Below are 24,002 nucleotides of genomic sequence, written 5' to 3'. Positions count from 1 at the left end.
GAAGATGACTCTCAGTACAATAGCAATAGAAATATTGATCACACAACATAATCCACTGAGTTTTCACACACACCAAATCTGATGGGAGAAGAATTTATTTTGGTGTCTGTATCAGCTGGTCATTAGTAGTTCCCAGTGTTATTCTGGCAGTACGTTTTCTTCCCCTTCGGCTCCTAAGTATTTTTCTTGGATCATCTTTTCACCAAATCACAACCCTTTTCAGCTGTTGATTTCTGCAGCGAGCAGCAGGTGCCTGGACTGCTCTTCACACGTGTTGCTGTGGCCGTTGTGTGCTGACATCTCTGCAGCTCCTGCTTTCCTGGAAGAGGCTTCCCTCCATTTGGGCAACTCCACCTCCTGTGGCCTTTGTGTCGACATCATCTGCAAATACCATCTGGCCCAGGGCCCCCTTAAGAAACAGCTTCTTTCATCTGACCCATGGGATGCCTATGAATGCATTGCACTTGGGCCTCCTCCAACTCTTTAGTCACTTCACTAGAAATGATTCCTTGAAATGCTGCATCTGGTCTAAATGACTCACCCTGAGGCTGGGAATTCACAGCTGATACCTTTAAAAACCACCCTAAATTTCTGACTCTGTGTTTGTATCTCGTTCGGTAGCATGTCCATGGCATTATCAGTGACATTATCTTCCTTGGCTAACAAACTGAGTTGCGTTTGTGCAAACTGTTTTTAAAGTAAATGTTAATACAAGGGTTTCTGATGGCCTCCCCCTGGGCACACAGTCTCTGTGTATTTCTCATTCCGAATTCAATAGATGAAGTTCTGCCTCGCTTAAGCCATCTTCTGACCAGAAGGCAGAGGGAAACCCTCAGCAAAAGCTTCCTCAATGCAAATAACCGCCTCTGTGGAGGTTGGCCTATAGCTGCTTTTTGGTTTGCTGTTTTTTTTGGTATTTCCAAGGAGCCACGTTTCTGCTTTTTGCCTTTCTGCACTTCAAGAAAAGTTTTATAAGTGCCTGCTTTGCAAGATGCACAGCCTGCATATTAAAAATCGTGGCAAAAGGCTTTGGCCTTGCCATCCAGAAGCACCATCCTGCTTTCCTTTTACCCTTGGACAGCATCAGCTCAGTGACTGGAAAGTCCTCCTACTCAAGGCCAACAGATTTCTTCTTAGAAGAAATGCTTTTTTCTGTTTTGAGCCCACTGCCGCAGGTGCAAAGTACTCAAAGGCTACCGGGGAAAGGCAGTAACGTGCCCAGCACGGAGAGCAGCATCGCCTTCCTTTACTGCTGCTGGCTCAGAGGCAGTAATTACAGCGTACAACTGTAGAGTGTGTTATTAATAAAAACCAGCACCATCTTTTGAAGAGGTTCTGTCTGGCCTAAACATTTTAAACTACTTATTCCCTCACCTATCTGGGAGACAGCGGGGACTGGGGGCTGCAACCTAGAGGCAACTGAGCTGCCAGAAAGTTAATGGTTGAGTTAAAGCCGCACACAGTTTTTGTGCAGAGGAAGGCCTAAGTCAAGTCAAGGCAACCCTGAGAGACTCACAAGACTCCTCTGAGCCTGAATCTGGCCCTTGGGCTGGGAGCTAGACCTGCAGAGTCCTGCTTCCAGGAGACCAGGCTTGCTGCTAATACACTTTTCTCAGTAAACAAACAGCAACCACGGCAGGTTGTCAAACCATCTTGTCCTCATTGTCAGAGTGAAAGAATATTGACTCATGCCTCTGCCAATTTGGTTTATAGTTGCTGTGTAGTCAGAGATTAGTAGGGTAATCTAAGGCTCTGATCCAGATGGGTTACCAATACCTTTGCAATAAAACATTTGTTTAAGGCTTTGTCTCAAATAAAATGGATGTTCTTATGAAGATTAACATTAGAATCACACCTCATGTTTTTTTGTTCTCTTTTTTTACTTTACTTCAAAAGAAATGCCTAGAATAATTTCTTACTGTGGCAGTACAATATCATTTAACTTTATAAGGTCTGTAATGTAGAATGACTTTCATATAGCACAACAGCTGACGTGTAAAGATAAACAGTATTATTTTATTATTTCTGTGACTCACTTGACATCAGTTCACATTTATTCATATTTTGAGGAGCATATTGATGGGTAGGAGATTTGAGTTACCAAGCAAATGAATATTTTAGTTAATTTTATTTATGGTGTATATCTACCACTGTTATAAAATGCAGACATTTAGGGCTAAAGTCCTGCCTGAGGCCCGTGGATTGTGATCTCAGATTTGTAGGCAGCAGACAGCTTTTTTATTCATTTATGTCTATGGGGGGAGCTACAGTTAGTAATGCTGGTAAAATAACAGCTGCTGAATGTTATTTGCATACAATCTAGCAATTATAGCATGTGCCATCACCTGATAACTTAGTTGTTCTCTTGTACAGTCCTCACTCTGATGGTTTCAGATGTTTGAATTCTTTCTCCTTCTCCCAGGGTATCAGATGGCTCTAAACAGTGAGTGTGGTCTAACAGGCTCTCTGCAGCAGGCTCTGCCTTTTTTCTTTCCCCAAAGGGGAAATTGCTTAGTAAGCAGGGCCTTCTGGGCTCATGAATGGAAATACTGGATGGGTGGCCGAGATCCCTCTATCTGTGCCTGTCTCCTTCTTGCTGAAGGAAGGCCAGTTTTCTTAATTTTTTTTCCATCATTCTGAGCGTGAGAGTTATTGATCCCCCGTTGCCAAAGACATCTGAGAGCTGCCCAGCCATCTGCTGCTGCTCTGGGACTGCCATGCTGCGCCTCCCGTCCCTGCGGCGTGACTCCAGTGCTTTCCTTTCACAGGGGAGGGAGATGGTCCTTTGGCAGCCTCCAGCTTGGATCCTGTCATATCTGGTAATCTGAGTGCCTTCCGCTTACCTAGCGTACTGTAAACTTCTTATCGGTAAAAGTCTCTGACAAAAGAGGAACTCAGAGGGGAAAAAAGACCCAATTATAAAAGCACTTTTTTTTTTTTCAGGTAATCAACAGATCAGTCATAGACTGTTCCTCTTACTCATTCTTCCAGCTACTAGACACTTCTGGAGAGTACTATATAAAGCCAATAAGCAGCTAAATGCTTCATGTTGCTGAAGAATTGATACACATGTGTTTCCGTTCTTCAATCTGTTCCATTCTTGTGAAGCCAGGAAAGCAGAACAAAACCACCTATATTTTTAAAATGCTAAAAGAAATCACTTAAATACAACTATTTGAAGTGGAGGAAAGGATACTAGCTACAATAGGGAGATCGACTTTTTCTGGCTGTTCACAAAGTTGTGCTTTCTGCTTGTCTTCCTCTGATGATTTTCCGTATCTCCATTGTCCCACCGCTTTTTGTGCTTGACTGCTGAACAGCTTTTGGTCATGGGCTTCTTTTGACTAAGCAGATACAGCTGAAGTTTTCACATTGCCTGAATTTTTTAACTGGAAAAGACTCAAGACAAATATGAGAGGCCACCAGATCCCTTCCTGTCATCTGTAAATAATTTTCAAAGACTACAGAGAATGTTGTAGACATGCCTAGTTTTCAGTAATCTCAGAACGAGGAAGGGAAGATCCTAATGTATATATTATCTGTCCTGGGAAGCCATCATGCTGATCAAACAAAATGTGCTCTTCAGCAGAAAACTGCCTGCAGTTTTAATTAGCTGATTTTTTTGCAGCGTACCATATTTACCAAAGTGTAGGGCAACTCTGAATGTGACCTATGTTTTAGCAGGAAAAAAACACCACCAAATATCATTATGTGTTGAAAATTCCCTGAATGATCATTGCAACCCAGAATGCTCCTACCTCTGACAAGCCAGCCCTAATGCCTGATGGAGATGAGAGAATTAATGTGGAGCAGGAAGTATGCTGGTTGTAAGGGCTGGGCTTTGCTCTTAGATGAGGCAGTTGCTAGTTCCATGTGAAATCAAGAAAAAGCCAGCAAATAAAAGCTATACTTCTTTAAATCTTGAAGGGTGTTTCCAGAAGAATTTCTGGAGAGAAGTGTACAGAAATCTACTAAAGACTTCTTCAGTAAAGAGCATGTGGTTTTGTGCCTATGATACATGGATAATGACATGAGTGCTACCTGTAGGCAATTATGTATTTTATGGGATTCTACAACATAACCCATACATTGGTGGAAATAATTATATCAGTAATTAAAGGTATACCTTACATCTAGATCCTAGGATCAACAACTGTGGGAAACCACAGCCAGTTCAGTATTGGGTTTGGTAACCAGATTGTAAAAGAAGGAACCATGAGCCACAAATATTCCTTGCTAGTAGCAGTGCCTTCAGCTGGCATTTCAGGATGCTATTGTAAGAGTACTACTCTAAGAGATTCTTTTGAAACATTTGATAAAGTCACAAAAGTAATTACATTTTTGTCCGACTTTATGCAGGAAATAGGGCACCTGGAGACAGTCACGCCTTTCCTATACGTAGCCAGCCAGCCCCCATGCAGAAGAGAAGCCTTCTGAGTGCTGCGTTGGTCTCTGTGCAACTTGTGATTGCAATGGTGAGATTGAATTTGTGGCATAACAGCTCACATGGAAAAAGTGCACATTAATTCCAGAGGCTGGCTAAAAGTGCTAAACATGGTACATCCATCCCAAACTCTACACAGGCTTCATTTACTTTAGTTGTTCTATGATATAGGCTACAATTTTTGGGGGGAATCAGATTAATGCTCATAAAAGTCTGAATGCCTACGTTTCCAAGGAGAAGTTGTCTCTCTCTCTCCTTCCTCTGCCCTTGTTCCAAAATCTGGAAGAACCCCCCCAAATCATTAAAGGTTTATAGCTTTATTTAGCTAGCAACAATCTTACTGTATGTAATAACAGGTTTGAACAGAAAGAGTGCTCAGTTTTTAAAAATTTTGCAATTCTTGTGACAGATCCAAGCTTCCTGGAAACTGCTGAAGACATCTTTCAGGTGTATGATCCTGATTATGCTCATAATAATGTGATTGCCCAGATTCAGCTGTAGCATTCAGACTTCTAGCTTACAAGAAGTTTGCTGGAGGCGATTCCCAAATGTTTCTGTTCACTCAGTCAAGCAGGACATAAACTATCCTCTAAAACCAGGGAAGCCGATATAAAATTTATTTTGTTTGGATCTGTATCCCAACATTGCGCATAGTTAAAGTGCTCAGAGCCACATGAAAACACGGCTTTAAACCACAGGAGAAAAGTCATGGCTTAAGGATGTATTACACATACATGAGGACTACACGGATGACTTGACAGCATACAGATGCTGGGGAGGAATACATTTCAGGAAGGCCAAGGCTGTAGATCATTGCCTGGCATCTCTTCAGCTCTGTAAGCTGTTCTCTCTGGGATCGGGTTTCAGAAAGGAATGCTGTCACGGGAGATTTTACACCATGACTAAAACTGCTGACTTTCCAGCAGGATGATTAACCTCCTGTTCCAGGCTCGGCACTTGCTTTATTTACTAATGCAGCCCCTAGTTGTTACGTGGCGGAAGAGTGGGAGTAAACGCTCTGCCTTGGGAGCTTATGTGTGAGGGGAGGAAGTACCACTCATCTTCCCAGCATCGTAGTCTCTCCTCCAAAACAGTAGGAAGAGGCCTCATCTACAGTCAGGGGGCTATTACAAGGAAAAAGCACAAAACCCAGTTGGGATTCACTGTCAGCTTTGATCCCAGCAGAAAAATTACCTATAGAATACAGCATCCCAGGCTGCAATATATCTTCTGTTATGTTTTCCGTGGTGGGAGGGAGGATCTGGACAGAGTCCACTGCAAAGACAACAGCTGCAGGGAGGTTTTATGGCCACACAGTTCTACTAGAGATGCAGCTCTCCGGTGTCAGGAGATTGACATGGGACAATTCCTACAAAACATACCTTTTGCTGTACGGCAACAAACCACCATCTAGGGGTCAAACCTATACCCACAATTGCACCAAAATATTATTTTTGGTGAAATGGTTGGTAGTCAATTATCACTCTGAAAGATCAATAATACTCAAATGACAACAGTATCTTAATGTCACAGAAATACCAAGTTTCTTACTAGTTGCTCTTTTGTAGTAGCAAAAATATACCTCAAAATGCAAAAGTTCAAAATGGGAAACCATGTATGCATTGCTGACTTGTGCTGTGGGCTTGGTTCAGTCGCTGCCAATGTTCCCAGCTTCTTTATGAATGACAAGGTTTTATCTTGAACCCCAGCTTCCTGAGTCATGGGATTTTATAAGATTCTTCCTTCTTGTCCTTCTGCTCCTGTCAAAGGACAATGTTACAGAATCACAGAATCTCAGAAGGGTAGGAGTTGGAAGGGACTTCTGGAGATCACCTAGTCCAACCCCCCCTGCTAGAGCAGGATCACCCAGAGCAGGTTGCACAGGATCACATCCAGGCAGGTTTTGAGTATCTCCAGAGAAGGAGACTCCACAACCCCTCTGGGCAGCCTGTTCCAGTGCTCGGTCACCCTCACGGTGAAGTTGTTTTTCCTCATATTCAGATGAAACTTCCTGTGTTCCATTTTGTGCCCGTCACCCCTTGTCCTGTCACTGGGCACCACTGAAAAGAGTCTGGCTCCTTCCTCTTGACATCCACCCTATAGATATTTATAAATATAAATGTTGACAGCCATCATGGAAGTATTTGCAAGCTCAAGCTTCCTGAAGCCTGAAAAATGAGAAAGCAAACAAGCCCACCTTTAATGTGTATGTACATACAAATGCATACACCAACACACCCATAGGTATATGTATACATGGTATGGATAGGTGCGTCCATGTGTATCCATCTATCTGTATGGAGGGAGGGAGGGAGGGAGAGACATAAACATCTCATGATCTTTGTGAAGGCAAGGTTTTCAGTTTTTGGAAGGCAGTCACTGGCAATGTCAGCCCTCTAAAAAAAAACACCTTAGTTTGGAGGTACCTAGCTGCTTTGGAGAAGACTCAGCATGCTGCCAGACTAGATCCTTTAGGAGACAGCACACTTAAGGCTGGGTCTTGCAAGCACTTGATCCACTTGAGCAGCTTTTCACATGGATGGAGGTGGTAGTCAGCGGGGAGCGAGAGCTACCCGTGCAGGAGCACAAGATCTCCATCTCTTCCAGCAAGAGATTCCAGCACTCTGATACTGCACTTAGTTTTCTCACTCGTGGTAGTAAAGTTTGCATCATACTTTGTGAGGTCAGACGCGAAGGATCCAAAAATTACATTCTTCCTCATGAGTAAGCTTTAGCATGATCTGGAATGACTCATCAGGTTAAAGGGTTGTGAGGCCAAGCCATTTATGAAAATACGCTTTTAAATATTGGCTGAGTTTTCTGAGAAGGAAATTTTGCATAAAAAGCATGAAAAATTGCATCCAGTAGGCATTAAATATTTAAATTTAATTTTTTTGCCAAGATTTGTAATACCATATGCTGTACATTTTCTTGTCTTTATTTTTTTTCTATTTGCCAAAATAGATTTTAAAGCAAAAAACAATACATAAATGCTGGCAAATATTCTTACCATCCAGTATATTCAGACTTATTTAATTAAGTTGTCAGGCTTGGTTTTTACCAAGCTCTTTCTGTGGCTATGACAAATTATATCTTCCGGATCTGATTATTCATTAAATCTCTACTGTGAATTTCAGGCTCCCTCATGCTTAAAATACAGTGCATGTTTAATGGGATTAAGAATTAAAATATATTTCTTAATTTTATTTAATTTATGACTTAAATTACAGAACTTAAATTTTAGGGATGCTACAGAACACATCAATTAACTGTACTGAGCTAATTAACTTTTATAATAATTTTTTTGACTGCAGCACATATATTTTCAGACCTGAAAGAAATGACTGGACTGTTTATTACTGAAATTATCTTAAAAGCTTTGTTTTGATTTCAGTGATGGGCACATTTTAATCCACTTTTGGAGTAAATAATGACTGACTGACTCCTCATTGCATTTATCGGAAAGATTCAATGGTGAAATGAAACATTATTTTAGAGTATTGTTTCCCACCATCTCCTAAGTGGCATAATAAGGTCTTGGGAAGCTTGTTGCAGGACTCTGAAGACGTGAAGATCTCACTGCTGCGCTGTAGTAAACTACAGAGATGTTGCTCTCCTGTGGCAGGGGAGCAGGACGAGAGCTGAGGTTCTCAGCAGCTGCTGCTCCGAACCCCCGCGCCTGGCCCAGTGCACACCGATGGCTACGGGGCGGTTCCCACAGATTCCTACAGATTCCAGATTTGTGTTTCACAAAGAGCCATTGGTACACTATTTTCATATGCCTGTTTCTCTGGTGAAAGTTATTTCATCTTTTTTGTCATGAAGATGACATATCACTTTTTTTTTTTTTTTTTTTTTTTTAAACGGACTATTGTCCCTGTATGGATGTCTTTATTTTCTGCATTCAAGTACCTTAACCACAACCTTGGGTGAAATTTGCATGAGAAATTATTTGTAGCACGCTGCCAACCACCACTTCATTATACTCACAGGAAACCCCCTCCCCTCTCAACAAAGGAAAAAATTAAAAATAGGACTCTGTATGCAGAGCCTGATGTTATCGCTGCTGTCTTCAGCTGCGGGACTGTCATTTCTGACAGTTGTGTAGTCTGCGCAGCACAGGTATTTACAGGCTGAGAATACGCAGAGAGAAATGCAATGTTTATGAAAAAGCCATTAGACTAATAAGCGAAAAGGAGGATGCGGTGTGAAAAACAAGTTTAAAGGACGACACAAACTTCTCAGAGTCGTCCCGATAGATCTTTTAACTATCTTAACGGGGAAGGAAAATAACCCCTGGACAATTTGCCAAAGATTGCTTCTCCTTCACAAGTAACTTCAAAATCCAAATGACAGACTTTTCCAAGAGATATTTTCTGCTTCAGCTACAGCTACTGGGCTGGGGAATGCATTAATTCAAGCAAGTCCTCCAGCTTGTGTTAAGAAGACCACACCAACTCTAAACTGAACTGAAAATCAACAAATCTTCGTGTCTTACTAGGCAAACATCTGTCAGGAAGATTAAGATTTAATGTCAATAGGTTACATTTCTTACAGCCCTTTTACCTGTGATATCTGCAATGATACCTTATTCTCTCTCACCGTAACACGTTCCTCTGTGGCATTCTCTTCTGCATGGGAGAAGCCCCCAAGGTCACCACCTCATCTTCCTGTAATGCGTTTTCAAGTCCCTTTTCTGCTGTGGTTCCTGTAAGAAAACAGCTGCTGTTTAACAGCTTGAGGCACTTGTAAAACAGGAGCTACGTTAAAAGCATAAGAAACGGTGATACAGTTTGTTTTACGCTTGAGAGTCTCCCCCTCTCCAAAATGGGTACGGGGCTTGTTCTGTTAGAGCCTCATCTATGAAGGGCTCCAAGTGCAACATGGAGCATTAAGAACCAGTGGGAGGTTCTTCTTAACTTTAATTAAATGTTTAAAGATAATAATAATGTACGCCCAGCCCCACTTAACTGAGGCTGGTTACATAAGCAGCCATTTTGCTCCTGGTGGACTTTCTTCGCTGCTTGGCAAAAATAGCTGGAAAATAGTTTTTTCTGATTTATAAGATTAGCTTGTGCCACTGCCAGTTTCGGATAGTCACATGAATCCAGTTTTACAATCTGAGATGGAAAGCTTGGTTGAAGCCATAGCAGGCAACAAGCCCTAACTGACAATAAAATAATCCTTAAATGCTGAATGTTCCTCAGTGCTGGGTTGAAGGAGCTGTGTTTAAGGCACTGTTTGGCATTCACATCATTCAGGATAAATTTTGCCATTCAGTTTTTAAGCAAAGAAATGGGGTCTGCAGTTAGGGATGTTTTCAATAGACAGCAATTAGGATAATGCAAAAAATAATCTATTTCTGTATTCTCTGGCCCTGCCCTGGTGAATCCACATGGGGCTACACAAGTAATTTGACTTTGGGCAGAAGGAGATAACACTTACCTCCCCACGCTGCTGTGATATTAGCTTCATGTTTGTAAAGCGCTTCAGCAAGATTAGGAGCTAAGTGTTATTTGGGAGCCCTATGCTCCTGCCTCCGACACTGCCTCCACACCCAGGGCTTCGCCAGGTGGCGGAGGCGGAGGGATCATAGAACCATAGAATCACAGAATGGTTTGGGTTGGAAGGGACCTCGAAGATCATCTAGTTCCAAGCCCCCTGCCATGGGCAGGGACACCCTCCACTAGACCACATTGCCCAAAGCCCCATCCAACCTGGCCTTGAACACTTCCAGGGAGGGGGCATCCACAGCTTCTCTGGGCAACCTGTTCCAGGGCCTCACCACTCTAACAGTAAAGAATTTCTTTCTAACATCTAATCTAAATCGACCCTCTTTTAGCTCAAACCCATTACCCCTTGTCCTGTCACTACACTCCCTGATAAACAGTCCCTCACCATCTTTCCTGTAGGCCCCTTCAGGTACTGGATGGAAGCAGCCTCCGCCATAGCCGCTCTCCCACCCATATTAACAGATGAAGCCACCTTTGTGAGGCTATGCTGTGCTTTAATTATGGCTTAATTTGCTCTGCTGTCCCTTATAATATGCAGCTGTATGTATTTTGTCGCCTTCGATTGGTTCTGTGGTTATACTTATATTGAGCGGGATTATCTTTTGAGCAGCAGCGTAGATCAGCGGTAAGAAAACACGTTAGAAGAGCAGGATTGGTTTACTCGTAGTGTCATTTCTCAGATGTTTTACTTGCCCACCTCTGCTTCTTTGGGAAATGGCAAGCATCCTTTCTCTCTCTTTCTAAGCATCTGTGCATTTTCCTGCGCTTGTGGAAAAGGCACCTGGGCAATGACCTAATTTGATGCAAATGAAAGGGATTTCCTAGCAAAGGATGGTAATTTGCGGAGTGCTGCAGGTATGTGAAAGCGCTGAATGGTAACCTGGGAGTACTGAGAGGGGAAGACCTCTGCCATAACAGAGCTATAATCACCTCACACTTTCATTAATTGCCAAGAGCCGGAGCTTTTAAGTGCCATGTTATTTTTTACATAAAACCTATTAAATTGCTACATCTTAGCCATTTTCTCCAGCCCTTTCTACCAGCCCTCATTATTGTTGCCCTCACTAGTGAGTCTCAGAAATGAATGCAGTTCCTACAGCCCTTCATTCATGAAACTGATGGTGGTAAAGGACAAAATCTCCGTAAAGAATAAAGAGGAGTGAACTGCTCGTAACAATATAATGAAATGGGCTGTGGACCCAGCTCTCCCTCTCGAAATTAAACCAGGAATCATCTTCCAAACACAGTGCCTTACCCCAGAGCAGACTCTTACGTATCTTACAGCTGTTATACTGTGTCACGGGGATGCTGGCGGTCGTTCCCGTTTACATTTTCACATGTTTTTCAGCAGACTGATCAACTAGATGGGTTTTCAGGAATAGATATATGTGTTGTGTGTTTGTAATAGTTACGTTCTTCATTCTCGGATGTTAACCTCTTCTAAAGCTTTATGTTATCAGTTCTATAGGTCTGATAGATTGACTGTGCATCATTTAAAGAAAAAAATCAAAAGGGACTGCAGCAAAGAGCACACAAGTGAATTTTAGCTAGCTTAAAAATATAATAGCATATGAATAATAATATTTGGGAAGTTCCTCAGGTATTTGCTAAATGAGCTTATTACTATGTTCCTTAAAGTTTTGCCTGAGAAGTGTTTTTATGGGGGCTTAGTTTTCAGTTTTAATTCCCAGAGCTGTGCATATTTATGCTAGTTTTACTGAGTATATGGAGATGAGAGAGACTGATACCATAAGAAAACCATTAACACTAATGGAAGAAGAAATAATAAAAGATAAGACTTTTTTCCAGATTTCTACAAAAGTATAACAAAAGAGAACAGGCAGGTCTATACCATGGTAATTAATAACTATTTAATTATAAATGCATAATCCAATGAATAGTTTTCAAAAAGGCTGCCACAGATGCAGAGATGAATAAATAAGAATATTCTACAGTTCCCTAGCCTAGCATATTCCATTTTACTGTGCTTTGCAAATATTAATGGAAGAGTAAATCTGCCATCAGCCCGAGATGAATGTAAGTGTGTTTCATTCCATGTTAGTGAGACGGATTGAGAAACACAGAGGGATTCGATGATTTGCATAGAAATGTCCTGATGCTCTTTCCTTCCTATGTGATGTCAACAATGAGCTGAAAAATAATGTCTGAATTGCACCTGCGTGTTCATCACGTGTTTGTGCACTGCTTTTTTCTGAACGTTAGCACCAGCCAAGCCATACACCAGACCATGCATGTAATGTTATTTTTATATATGCAGAAGTATGAATTAATAGCCTGCTTTTCTATTATATTTTAAACTACAGCATGCTTATAGATTTACCAAACGTATCTGTGAGAAGGGAAAACATGCAATGAAAAAGATAACAATTACTCAAATTTTGATTTCAGTAATCAAATTGAATCAAAATTACAACCAGAATTAAAACACATCAAAATCATTTAAATTATATATATATGGCTATCATAAAAAAAATACTTTCTTCTTACAGAGCAAAATAATCTTTAGCTTCAGGAAAAGTAAAGCAGGTGTTCATATAGAAGAATAGCTGCTGAGCTTTATTTCACATGTTTACAAAAATCTGAAAGCTGTTTCTCTCAGGGAAGAAAGAGCTTATGACTGAGTTAATCTTCAACCAGAAAAATAACACACTCTCTTTCAGTAAAAGTTTGGATCCTTTTTGCATGCTTAGAATGAATGCTCACACTTAGCAGTTGGCTCCCAAAAAGATAAAATAAGAAAAGTGAAAGGTTTAACTTTCACCTTTTATTACCAACTAAATTACAAAGTTGATTGCTCATCACTACTATTGACGATTCAAACATTTACACTTCTGTAGTGTAGACAAGACACGGGGATTTGTCTCTAAAGGAACAGAGTGTGAAAAGTACAGTGGAGAAAGTCTGAGTTCCTTTCAGATACAGGGAAATCCTTATCGTCACTCCAGTTTGTATTTTCAGACTAACTAAATTTCATGTACGGAATTACAGTGACTTTTCCTGTCTCTCACAGACCTGTTTAAGAAAAGTCCATGTCTGTTTGGAAAGTTTTTACATATGTGCTGAAGGGATTCGTGTATACACTTAGTGAAGCATATGTTGAGGACCGTTTTTGTCATTACAAGAAAATTTTACTGAATAACAAGCAACAATAGGGAGGAAGAAATGAAGTGTGCCCTTTCCTGAATCAGAATAGTGAGGTGCCTGAAGAGGCTAATAAGCTGTGCTGACTTCTGGATTTTTTTATCTGTCAAAAACATTAGCCCTCCTCTGCCAGCTGCCTCAATCTCTTCCTTATCCAGAAAATTCCAATGATATAGTTGTGTATTCCAAGTATAAATTTCTTCAGAGTGATGGAAATCACAGGACAATCTAAACCAAAGTAAAGGTAGTACCTAAATAAGCAAAAGAGAAGACTCCATTGGAGCAGTGTAAAATAATTCTGTTTTACTTGCTCCATGTGCAGATCCATCAAAGTATGTGGGCTGCAGAAGGGGTGAAACATGCTTCTGGGCCATCAGTCATGATCCTTCAGTTCCATATGTTTAACCAAGGCTAAAGACTGGGTCATGCTGGCTTGTGTTTTCCAGGATGCTGATAATATTTTTCAAAACCAGATACTTTTTGGCAAGATTCTGCTGCTGCATGTTTACACCTTGTGTCCAAAAGTGGAACGGGGGGCTGTTCGGGCAGTGAGATTGGTTCTGTTTCTGCTCTGAGAAGACCTGAAAGGGGAAGGGCAATGGAGTTTCTAGGAGGACTCTTTACCAAGAAGTCAAAAGAGGGAGAGCAGGGCTTTCTGTAGCAGCTTACTCAAAGAGCTCCTTGTTTGCTGTTGGAGGCAACACCATTTTCTATGTTTACTGTTGTCACGTGATGACAATGTCAGAAAAACAAAGCTACTCAAAAGTTGATGTGTACCTGTCACCATGTCCTTGTTTAAGTACTTGTAAAAGTAAATGATTTAGCAAAAAGAATATGAACTGTAAGTGCCAACACCCTTTTTGTGGTTGGCTACACCTTAAACTGCTTTTGGTACTTGTTTTTATGGCTAAATTCAAAAAGTTTGTTGGGGTTGAGACTCTTTTTTTGCTGGCACAGACCATAAACTGTAGACCCGGCGTGTAATCACAGATCACAACTTTATGTAAATATTCATTGCCAGACTACTGCAAGCCAGTGTAGGTAGCTGCAGAAAAGTGAGTCTGACGTGATTATTGCTTGCAAACGTTCTGGGCATACTGGGATTACTTGATGGCACAGGTTTTCTTGTTGAAGTGGATCTTTGGTACAGGATTCACAGCTTCTAGGTGCAAAATGGTGGAAGGGCTTGCTACAGTATTTTCTTAAGCACAGCAGAATAAAAAGCAAAATATACTAGCTCTCTGTAGAAAAATAAACATCCTGGGCTTCAGCAGTCTTTCAGGCAGACTCTCTCCTTCTCCTTATTTCTCTCCTGAATGGTGCTTTGGATAGTATTTGAGGAGGATGAGGAAGGGTAATGATAAAATGATTATAAACTTCTATGAATTAAGAAACAGGACATAAAGTTATTAATTTTGTGGATGAGTAACATCTGAATCACAACTGAGACTTGAATTGGCAGGCTCTTCGAATCTCTAGTCCAAGTGAAATTCCAAAATAAAAAGTCATTCCAAAACAAAAAAATAAACTTTGAGATTTCCCATGGAAGTAAATTTTCAGATTTTTTTTCCAGGACAGCATTCTGAATGACATATTTGTTTGTCCTTTACAAATGCTTTCCTAAGGTCTTTGAACAGCCAATAGCTCTGGCTGTTGACCATGCTGTGATGTAGGAAGCTCAAGAATGAGGAAACCAAAACCGCCTGATTTCCTCAAATTTCTGGACTGCTGAGAAGCTCAGCTCTTGGATGTCCTGGAAGAACCTTCACATGACCATCTGTTTTGGAACCTGGAGCCGGGTTATTGTGGGATAATTCATAAGACGACACAGACTAATCATGAGGGCCCTGTCATTAAACCCTCCAATTACTTTTTTTCTGCAATAGCTTCTGCTCTTCTCCACATCCCACAATGCATTCCAGGGCTACTACGTTAATTGGAAGTATATTCCTGTGTGTGAAGTGGACTTTAATTAGCACCTAAGGGGTACATTCCGGTGTCCTGACTCATGTGGCATGGAGTTGTACCTCAGAGTCGCTCCATGGCAGCCTGTGGGACTGCTCATGAAGGAGGGTGTTTCCTGGCCCAGATGAAGGCTGGCTGGGAAGCTCCGAGCCACTCAGATGGGACAAGAGGCTCCACTGACTCTCCAGCATGCAATGCCGTGGCCCGGGGCCCTATAAAAAGATAGTTACACTAACGTTTCCAATTATTTTGCTCAACTAATGAGTAATATGAGCGGCTCCAGATTTTAAGTCTGTGAGCAATGTAGGAACACTGTAAAAATTGGGATTGCAGGCAGTCTTGTAATAAATTAATAACTTTGACTATTACGTGAGTCATCTATAAAATGGGCCCTGAGTTATGAAGACACACACCAACTGGGGGGGGTATTATGGAAAATTAAAATTAATGTGACATAATACTACTTCAATTACAATAAAAATACTGCAGCTAGAAGTGATGGAAAAAGTGGGAGGGGCATAACTCCACTGATTACCATAATTACATCCACGCATCTGGTTTCCAAAAGCAGGAGGCGAATTGGTTCAGCTTGGTATCAGCACCTCCTGCCAGCCGTGCAGCGAGACAGCCGTGAGCAGACATCCCGACTCCTGCTCCGCGGGATGATGCTGGCAGCCAGGGTGGAAGGAAACAAAAGGCACTGATTAAAACAAAAAGCCTAGTCGGCAGCTTTCACAATCAGTACGTAATAAGTCTTTTGGGTTTTTTTTTCTTCTTAATACTATTAATTGCCTTTCAAAGCCCTTACAAAAGGCACTTCCCTGGTGATACGAAACATCCCCTCCAGCATCAGTTCTCTGGCTCTTTCCTTGTTCTAAACCCACGTGCACTCAAAATCCTCACCTGGAGGACCGTGGACGCAGATGTCACTAAATACAGCTTCTTTAGTGGTTACTACAGAATGATGTATGTCACTGTCCTTTTCATGGACATCATATGACAATCCCAGCAGGAGGAACCAGGGCCAAGTTATAAATCACCTGGGCAGCGTCCCAATTGCCCTATCTCTAAGAGACATGTCCTGCCCATAGTGACAACTTGGGATTAAAATGTCAGCAAGTACTTCATGAAAGTTGTTATCTATGAATTATTTCGTAACTCCATAGAGTACTTATGAAAATATGCTGTAAAGAGTTATTCAGACTTGAGAATTATCTTAATTGTGCTTGGACTGGAAAAATAATTACAATGCGCTGAGGTTACTAATCTCTTCTGAATGAGCTCAGTGGTAGTAAAATATTTTAAAATGCTTTAAAGCGAGGAGAGAGATGAAGTTTAATAAAAGGCTTGCGTAAAATATTCTAAGCAACATGTGCATCACAAATGTAATATGGAAATATATGAAAACTAAAAGGTGAAAAACGTATCTTAATCGCTTAATACATTTATTTTCCTGTATTATCAAAATGTTGTGCAGGATTTTACCAACATTAAAACTACTTTATATTGTTAAAAGACAGTAAAATGATTTAAAATACAGCATCAATAGGTTTAATGTCTCCTGTAGAACCTGATGTAATTCATATAATGTGAAAAGACTGTGTGTCTGCCAATGAAGAGAAAGCTTAAATACCTTAAATACTCTTCTATATTTTACAAATATAGTAGATATTTTTTCTATACAGTAGATATTTTTTCTGTATGAAATAACCATCCAGTTTACATCCTGCTGGGTAAAGAATTGTCATCTATGATATATTTCTTTTGGCCAAACAACCTTTAGCATGAATGAATGTAGTGTAATTCATTTATTGTTCAAAACACAGATCTCAGTATAAACACAGCGACTGGGTATAAATGTTGCTTTCAGGATCAATATTTATCGTCTCTCAGTGATTGTTGTTGGACTGATGCTGCATTTACAAATGGAAAGAAATCTTTTTTCCCCCTTTTATCTGCCAGCCTTCAAATCTTAAGCTAAGATTGAGGAGTCAGCTCTGAGACCCTTCCTTTTGGCACATAATCCCCAGCAGCTCGGGTTTGGCAGAGCTGCGAGGCCCTCACCCACGATGTGGGTGTCCCGTGTCCCCTGCTGCCTTACACAGCGTTGGTGCAGACGTGAACGGTGGGAGCGCAGCAAACAGCGAGCTCTCTGCTGCTGAAGCACAGACCCCTGCATCTGAAAACAGGTTTCCCTCTCACGGAGACGCATGAAGGCGCGTCTGTCTCAGGACAGGTCGGAGCCCGCTCGTGGGACCATGCCTGCCCATCATTCACATCATTTCTAAAGCTGGAGAGACAGTGACCATTTCCTACTCAGCAGAGGTGCAAACCAGGATGCTCAGCCTGGGCAGCCAGAGCGTAGGTGGGTATGGGGAGATGGCTACCCATTTCTCTCCGCTGGCTCGTCGAGGAGGGTAGGTGACTAGCTTTGTTTAATCACCCATTTCATAGATGACTGAAGTCATGTGAGGCAAACCCCTTTCTGTGGGCCTAAGAAACCAGCAGCATGTCACCTGCAATTCTCATATACAGTTTTAACAGCACCACGATTCTATGCTCTACATGAAAGAATTACTACTTAATTTAAATAATTTTTCAAGCTGATGCACTGCACTCTGTTGTATGCTTACTGGTTGAGGAGCACATGAGTCCAGATCAACTTTACCTGAAATGGAAAAAGCTGCTTTCACAGTTGTCCACAGTACAATACCCAACTTGGTCCAAACTGAAGCAGCTTACTGATACAGGCTTTCAATTTGTACATTCAAGTGTTGAATTTATTGTTATATGATACTATATACCTTGCAGAATGGATACTATATACATTGCAGAATGCGGTATTTTGGGGCAGCTCCTGTTCCTCTGGATTCCTCTCCTCTGTCTCCTGCTGTTCTTGCTTTCATCTGTAGCTGCCTCCTGCTCACCCTCACGCCGCCTCCACCTGCAGCAGCCATCGCTTCGGAGACTTGGTCTTATTTTCCTCAGTCGGTGCCTCTCTTACCCCATCCTTGCTACAGTTTTGGCCATAATACAATAATATTACAGTACCTCTTGTCTAGGCTTGATTAGAAATCTTAACGTACCCACTTGGATTTGCTATTGCTGTTGCAGGGAAGTTCCTGTTTTCTGCTATACAAGATGGGGAACTATAAAAAAAAAAATACTTGTTTTTAACAATTAGTGGGTTGGAGTTTTTTTGGCATTCCCAACATTCCCTGGCCTCATAGGCTTAGTCACTGTAACAGGGATTTCTAGTGAATCCATATTTCTTTACAGAAGGCAGACACCATGACAGAAATATATGTAACACCCTGGCAAGCACAAAATGCCTTGCATTGATAGCTGGATTTGAGTATGAATGGCAGGATCATCACACAGCCAGATTAGAATCATAGAATCACAGAATGGTTTGGGTTGGAAGGGACCTCAAAGATCATCTAGTTCCAACTCCCCTGCTGTGGGCAGGGACACCCTCCACTAGACCAGGTTGCCCAAAGCCCCATCCAGCCTGGTCTTGAACACTGCCAGGGAGGGGGCATCCACAGCTTCTCTGGGCAACCTGTTCCAGTGCCTCACCACTCTAACAGGAAAGAATTTCTTTCTAACATCTAATCTAAATCAACCCTCCTTCAGCTTAAACCCATTACCCCTTGTCCTATCACTACACTCCCTGATAAACAGTCCCTCCCCATCTTTCCTGTAGGCCCCTTCAGGTACTGGAAAGCCACAATTAGATCTCCCTGGAGCCTTCTTTTCTCCAGGCTGAACAATCCCAACTCTCTCAGCCTGTCCTCATAGGAGAGGTGCTCCAGCCCTCTGATCAGCTTCGTGGCCCTCCTCTGGACTCGCTCCAACAGCTCCATGTCTCTCCTGTACTGGGGCCCCCAGAGCTGGACACAGGACACGGTCAGCTTTCTGGGCTGCAAGCGCACACTGCCGGCTCATGTTGAGCTCCTCATCAATCAATACCCCCAAGTCCTTCTCCTCAGGGCTGCTTTCAATCCATTCCTTGCCCAGCCTATAGTCGTGCTTGGGATTGCGCTGACCCACGTGCAGCACCTTGCACTTGGCCTTGTTGAACTTCATGCGGTTCACATGGGCCCACCTCTCCAGCCTGTCAAGGTCCCTCTGGATGGCATCCCTTCCCTCCAGCGTGTCGACTACACCACACAGCTTGGTGTCGTCGGCAAACTTGCTGAGGGTGCACTCGATCCCACTGTCCGTGTCGCCGACAAAGATGTTGAACAGTGCCGGTCCCAGTACTGACCCCTGAGGAACACCACTCGTCACCGTTCTCCTCTGGGACATTGAGCCATTGACCACAATTCTTTGAGTGTGACCATCCAGCCAATTCCTTATCCACCGAGTGGTCCATCCATTGAATCCATGTCTCTCCAATTTAGAGACAAGGATGTCGTGCGGGACAGTGTCAAATGCCTTGCATTTACTATGGGTGCAGTGTAGCTCTAGGTATTTATAAATAAAACAACCTGACTTTCATAAAGGCTGTTTTCATTATAAATGAATGTCCTTTGAGTTGGATTCAGCCTCTAGATACTATCAAAAAATTGCCTCCAAGCTGGCTGGAATCCCAGGGACTCTGATGGATCTTGATAACTTTGCCATACATGACCTCTCTTTGTCCTTTCAGACCAGATCCTGCCAGAAAGATTTTGGGGTTTTTTTGATGATGTTGACTTCATTTGCACATCTGTTGTTTATTAGTGCCCAACACTGAATCTGTTGGTTTCCATAAACCACTGCATGACGATCACTTTTGCTCCCTAGCGCTTACGATAAGCCAGACCTTCCCTTACTGGAGGAAACTGTTCATTCTCTATCTCGCCTTGGAAGAACGAACATTTAACTTTAGCTTATCCTACTGTATTAGGCTTGCTAAGTTATTTACTAGCTTTTAAAGGTTTCTGCAGAATGTTTGTTAGATTTTTGAACTCTTCTGGCACCCAAACAATCCAAGCATCTTAAGTATAAACTTCTGTCAGTTTGTGTATATGAGCTGTGCCCCAAATATCTCTCCACATTCAATGTTTTTATGATGGTGTAAAATGAGAGTTTGAACCCAAAGCGAATTTTAATAAATGTTTTACTTGATCTTATTTCAAATGCTCAATTGAAAATTTCCCCTCTAATGCAAATTAATCTTCTCATTCATTCCTTCTCTTACTCCTCCTTTCTGTCCTCTTTCATTTTATATCTTGCATTCAGCTTTTTTGCATTCCGGCTCCTAAGAACAGATGAATGGACAGGACCTTATTGGTCACTTTGGTCCCTTGTATATCAGCCTCTATCTTAGAAGCAGTTTGTGTCCTACGAATACTCCAGCTTTAAGTCTGTTCCAAGTCCTCATGGTTCTCACATTTAAGAACTTTGTTGTGTTTCCTAAGCTAGAATTATTAATGGCTAGCTTAGTCTCCTTCATTTACCTGTTGTACCAGCATTGGAAAAACCCCCTCTTACTTTCTCACTATTGCTCTATATGCTTCCCAGCCTCTTTACCTGTTCTGGCGTGCCTCATTTCTCACTAAACTGTTTCTAGACTAGCAGTGCCTATGACGTTTGAAGCAGTTTCCAGATCTTCCAGAGTGGATATACGCACTGTCCTGGGGGTTCACAACTGTCGGGGTTTAACCCCAGCTGGTAACCAGGCACCAGGCGGCCACTTGCTCACCCCTCCCTCCCCCGAGAGGATGGGGAGGAGAATGGAAAAAAACCTCGTGGGTTAAGATAAAGACAGTTTAATAGGATAACAGAGGAAGAGAATAATAACAACAGTAATAACAATAATAACAATAATAATACAAGTGATGCAGAAATGCAATTGCTCACTGCATGTGAAAGGAAAATAAAACAATCCGATGCCCAGCCTGTTTCTAAGCAGCCGTCCCACCTCCTTCAGTGACAAGCTCAGCTCCATTAGCACCTGGCCATGCTACATGTGGTAATTGGAAGACAGAACTTTGCATGCATGGAGAAGTTTCTGTTTACTTCTGTCATTTTGGAAACACTTCTAGTTAAGTACAGATCTAAAGAAAAGTAAAAAGAAGAGGGGAAAAAAAAGCCACAGAATGGAATGTGCATCTTCAGCAACCATCCTTGCAAGACTGCACGTGGCAGATTCGGGAAGCAGCAGAGGGTGACTATGTAGAGAAGACATGCACAACTCAAGAAACATGGGTGGGCTGTTGAAGACAACTGTTTGCTGGCTCCTCTTAGAAACATGACTCTTTCCTCAAGGCCTGAAACTAGATTTTTAAACACGAGCACTAGACATTCACAGGAGATGCCCAGCTTTTTATTATTATTCTACAGCTAACAGCTTAGTCCTACAGGTATTACAGTTTGGTTAGACCTATGTGCAGTAACATGAACCTCTTACTCCTGTGCCTTCCTCCTCCAGTCCAGTGGTCCTACAGCACGGGACTCAGAGTTTCTCCAGCGCGTCCAGTTTGTTATGCAGACTGTGGGGCAAGGGGTAAAAAGCCCCTATATACATCACTTCCGCCATGTCAGTCCAGCCCTTCCCCATTTTCCTATTATGTGTAGCCACGTCTTTAATGCAGATCCCACTTCTACCACTTGAATTCTTGCTTCTCCTTGCCACAGCACATCAGGCACGTACCCCTTAGCTCCCCTCCTGTCTCTAGCTTCCCTCCTAAAGTTTTAGTTTATCCCCATTTGCCCCCTCCCACACCTCCCTTCATCCTCCACTCTCCCACTACACAGTGCCTATTTTTTCATTTCGTTACAATGTCCTCACCCAACAGTGCAATTACTTCTTTCCAAGTTCGCATCAGACAGACTAAGGTGCCCATGGGCTCTAAGTCAGTTACAGGCTGTAGGCCGCACAGTTCTGACATGCAGAACTTAAGGAATATCTTAAAAAACTGAAGGAACAATTTAAGGAATTTCTAGAAACTTAAAATACTTCTCTTTGGGTAAATGTACAAGGGACAGCGCAATGAGATACAGATGCAATTGAGCCTGCTCTAAATTCAGCTATTCTGCCCAATGCTGCATCCTGCTGCGTTTGCCTGCTTTCTAGGCAGAACAGGCAAAATTCCAGAGTCAGGTCACTATACCACTGCTGACACCAGAGTCAGCCCTTCTATGGGTAGCTCATTTACTTCTGACTTTTGCAGATATACTATGAAGAAAATTTTTTTAGGAAGCTCTTGAAGGGTGAGAACAACATACACATGAAAGGACTATTTAAAATATTTCATTTCTTTGACTTTTCATGTTCTGCCTGTGTTGATAAACTGTTTTTAGATGTATGCATTATTTTTTTTTTTTGGACAATCACTGTAAACAATGTGTCTAGTAAGGCTAGCATTAACTCACCTTCAATCCAGCTTGCTTTTGTGGGGTTTTTTTCCTTACCCCTTGCAACCAATTCCTGTCTCTCTTTGAGAGGGAGTCAACAGGAAGCATGACACAGTGGGACAGGATGTGTGACAACATTAAATTTCCTGGAGAAGCTCCATTCTTTGTACTATCATAGCCATAAGCATCAGTGCCATAAGTATCCTTACCTGCTGATCCTAGGTATCACTGTAAGAGACTGCCTCTTACAATACAATAGCAGTTAGATTAGATACACCACGTACAATGCTTTGCATGGATAAAGAAGTTTTGCAAATTTATGTTAAATGTGGTTTTAATTATCTAAAAAAAGAAAGGAAAATGCTAAAGAGTTTAGTTGTGTGTGGTTTGTTTTTTAAATGGAAGACAGAAAAAAAAGTGGATTACATTTTTTTATTTTGGTAGAAAAAGAATTATCATAAACCCCAAGCAGACAGTCCCATGTTATAAGCACCAATATGGAGGAAATGCTCACAATGCTGATTTTTAGCCATTAAAAAAAGTGATCAAATATATTTATTGATAGGTGAAATATTCTACAGTCAGGACAAAGTCATGCTTGCTAATGCAATCTCAGGCCTGTGTTACAATACATTCTCTAATGAATAATAACGTGCTTTCCACCCATCAATATCACTTTGTCATTCAGCCTAAACATCAGATGACAGAATGGCTCAAGATTTATTTTTATCATCCCTGTACAAGGACTAAATTCCCACTTCCCAGTTACTTGGATCCCCGCCTCCTTCATTATTCAGCCTTGCCTCATTCAGCAGACAGCATCTGGAGAAGACATTCCTCACTTTCCTCATGAGTCACGGTGGGCAGTGGCCAAAGCAGGGCTTCCACGTGAACCAGGAATGATGTTCATTCGATGCACAGAGAGCATCTTATTTTCCTAAGAACTTTACCTAAGAGATGATAACTAGTTGATCACAAAGCCTGTGGGAGCTAGAAGTAGCTTTGCATTTGCCAACCTTTGCCCCTGGGCTTGTCAGGCAGTTGTACAAGCCCTGCAATTCAAAGCATTGTAAGGAATGTTTTCTTGCAACACTTTTTGTTTAGTGTCGCCAAGCCTAGAGTGAAGGTTTCTGGCACTCTTTGCACAGAAAATTACAGCACATATAATCTTTCTTTTCTTTAAACTCGTGGTTAGTACATTTACAGATGTTTAGGCATGAGGATAGATGGGCTTGTTCTGCATAGTGTAGAAAAAGCTACCTGAGTAAGGCATTTTTGGTGTTTGATAAAAAACTTCTGTTGCTGGAAGCAGCAAAACAAATCAGGAAAGCAGCAAAACAAATCAGGAGATCGACTAGATTGATTTGTGGGCACCTATTTATAAATCCATTGTACTTGCACTTCCAAGAGAAATTTTAAAAGGCCCCCCCTCCCAAAATATGCATCCCTAAAGAAGGTTGTGCTACAGCAGTCATGGTGTCCGAAAGGCTCCAAAGAATATTCAGTGCCTACTATTTTTAATGATATAATGGGAAACTGTTTCATGCCTGAGAAATAAATGCCTTTTCTGT

General features: G+C 41.7%; 1 long non-coding RNA gene across 1 annotated transcript; it reads right to left on the bottom strand.

Moving 5' to 3' along the window:
• Positions 1 to 2,054: 2,054 nt before the first annotated feature.
• On the bottom strand, positions 2,055 to 22,481 carry LOC142598632 (uncharacterized). Its single transcript, XR_012832696.1, has 3 exons — positions 22,450 to 22,481; positions 9,032 to 9,152; positions 2,055 to 6,612 (listed from the first exon to the last, which is right to left on the bottom strand). It is a non-coding gene; the product is annotated as an uncharacterized LOC142598632 (long non-coding RNA).
• Between the last annotated feature and the right edge of the window lie 1,521 nt (positions 22,482 to 24,002).

Source organism: Balearica regulorum, chromosome 1 (assembly GCF_011004875.1).
Source record: "Balearica regulorum gibbericeps isolate bBalReg1 chromosome 1, bBalReg1.pri, whole genome shotgun sequence".
Classification (NCBI taxonomy): Eukaryota; Metazoa; Chordata; class Aves; order Gruiformes; family Gruidae; genus Balearica; species Balearica regulorum.
Note: the sequence above shows the minus strand (reverse complement) of the source record. Positions and strands in the feature narration are given on the sequence as shown.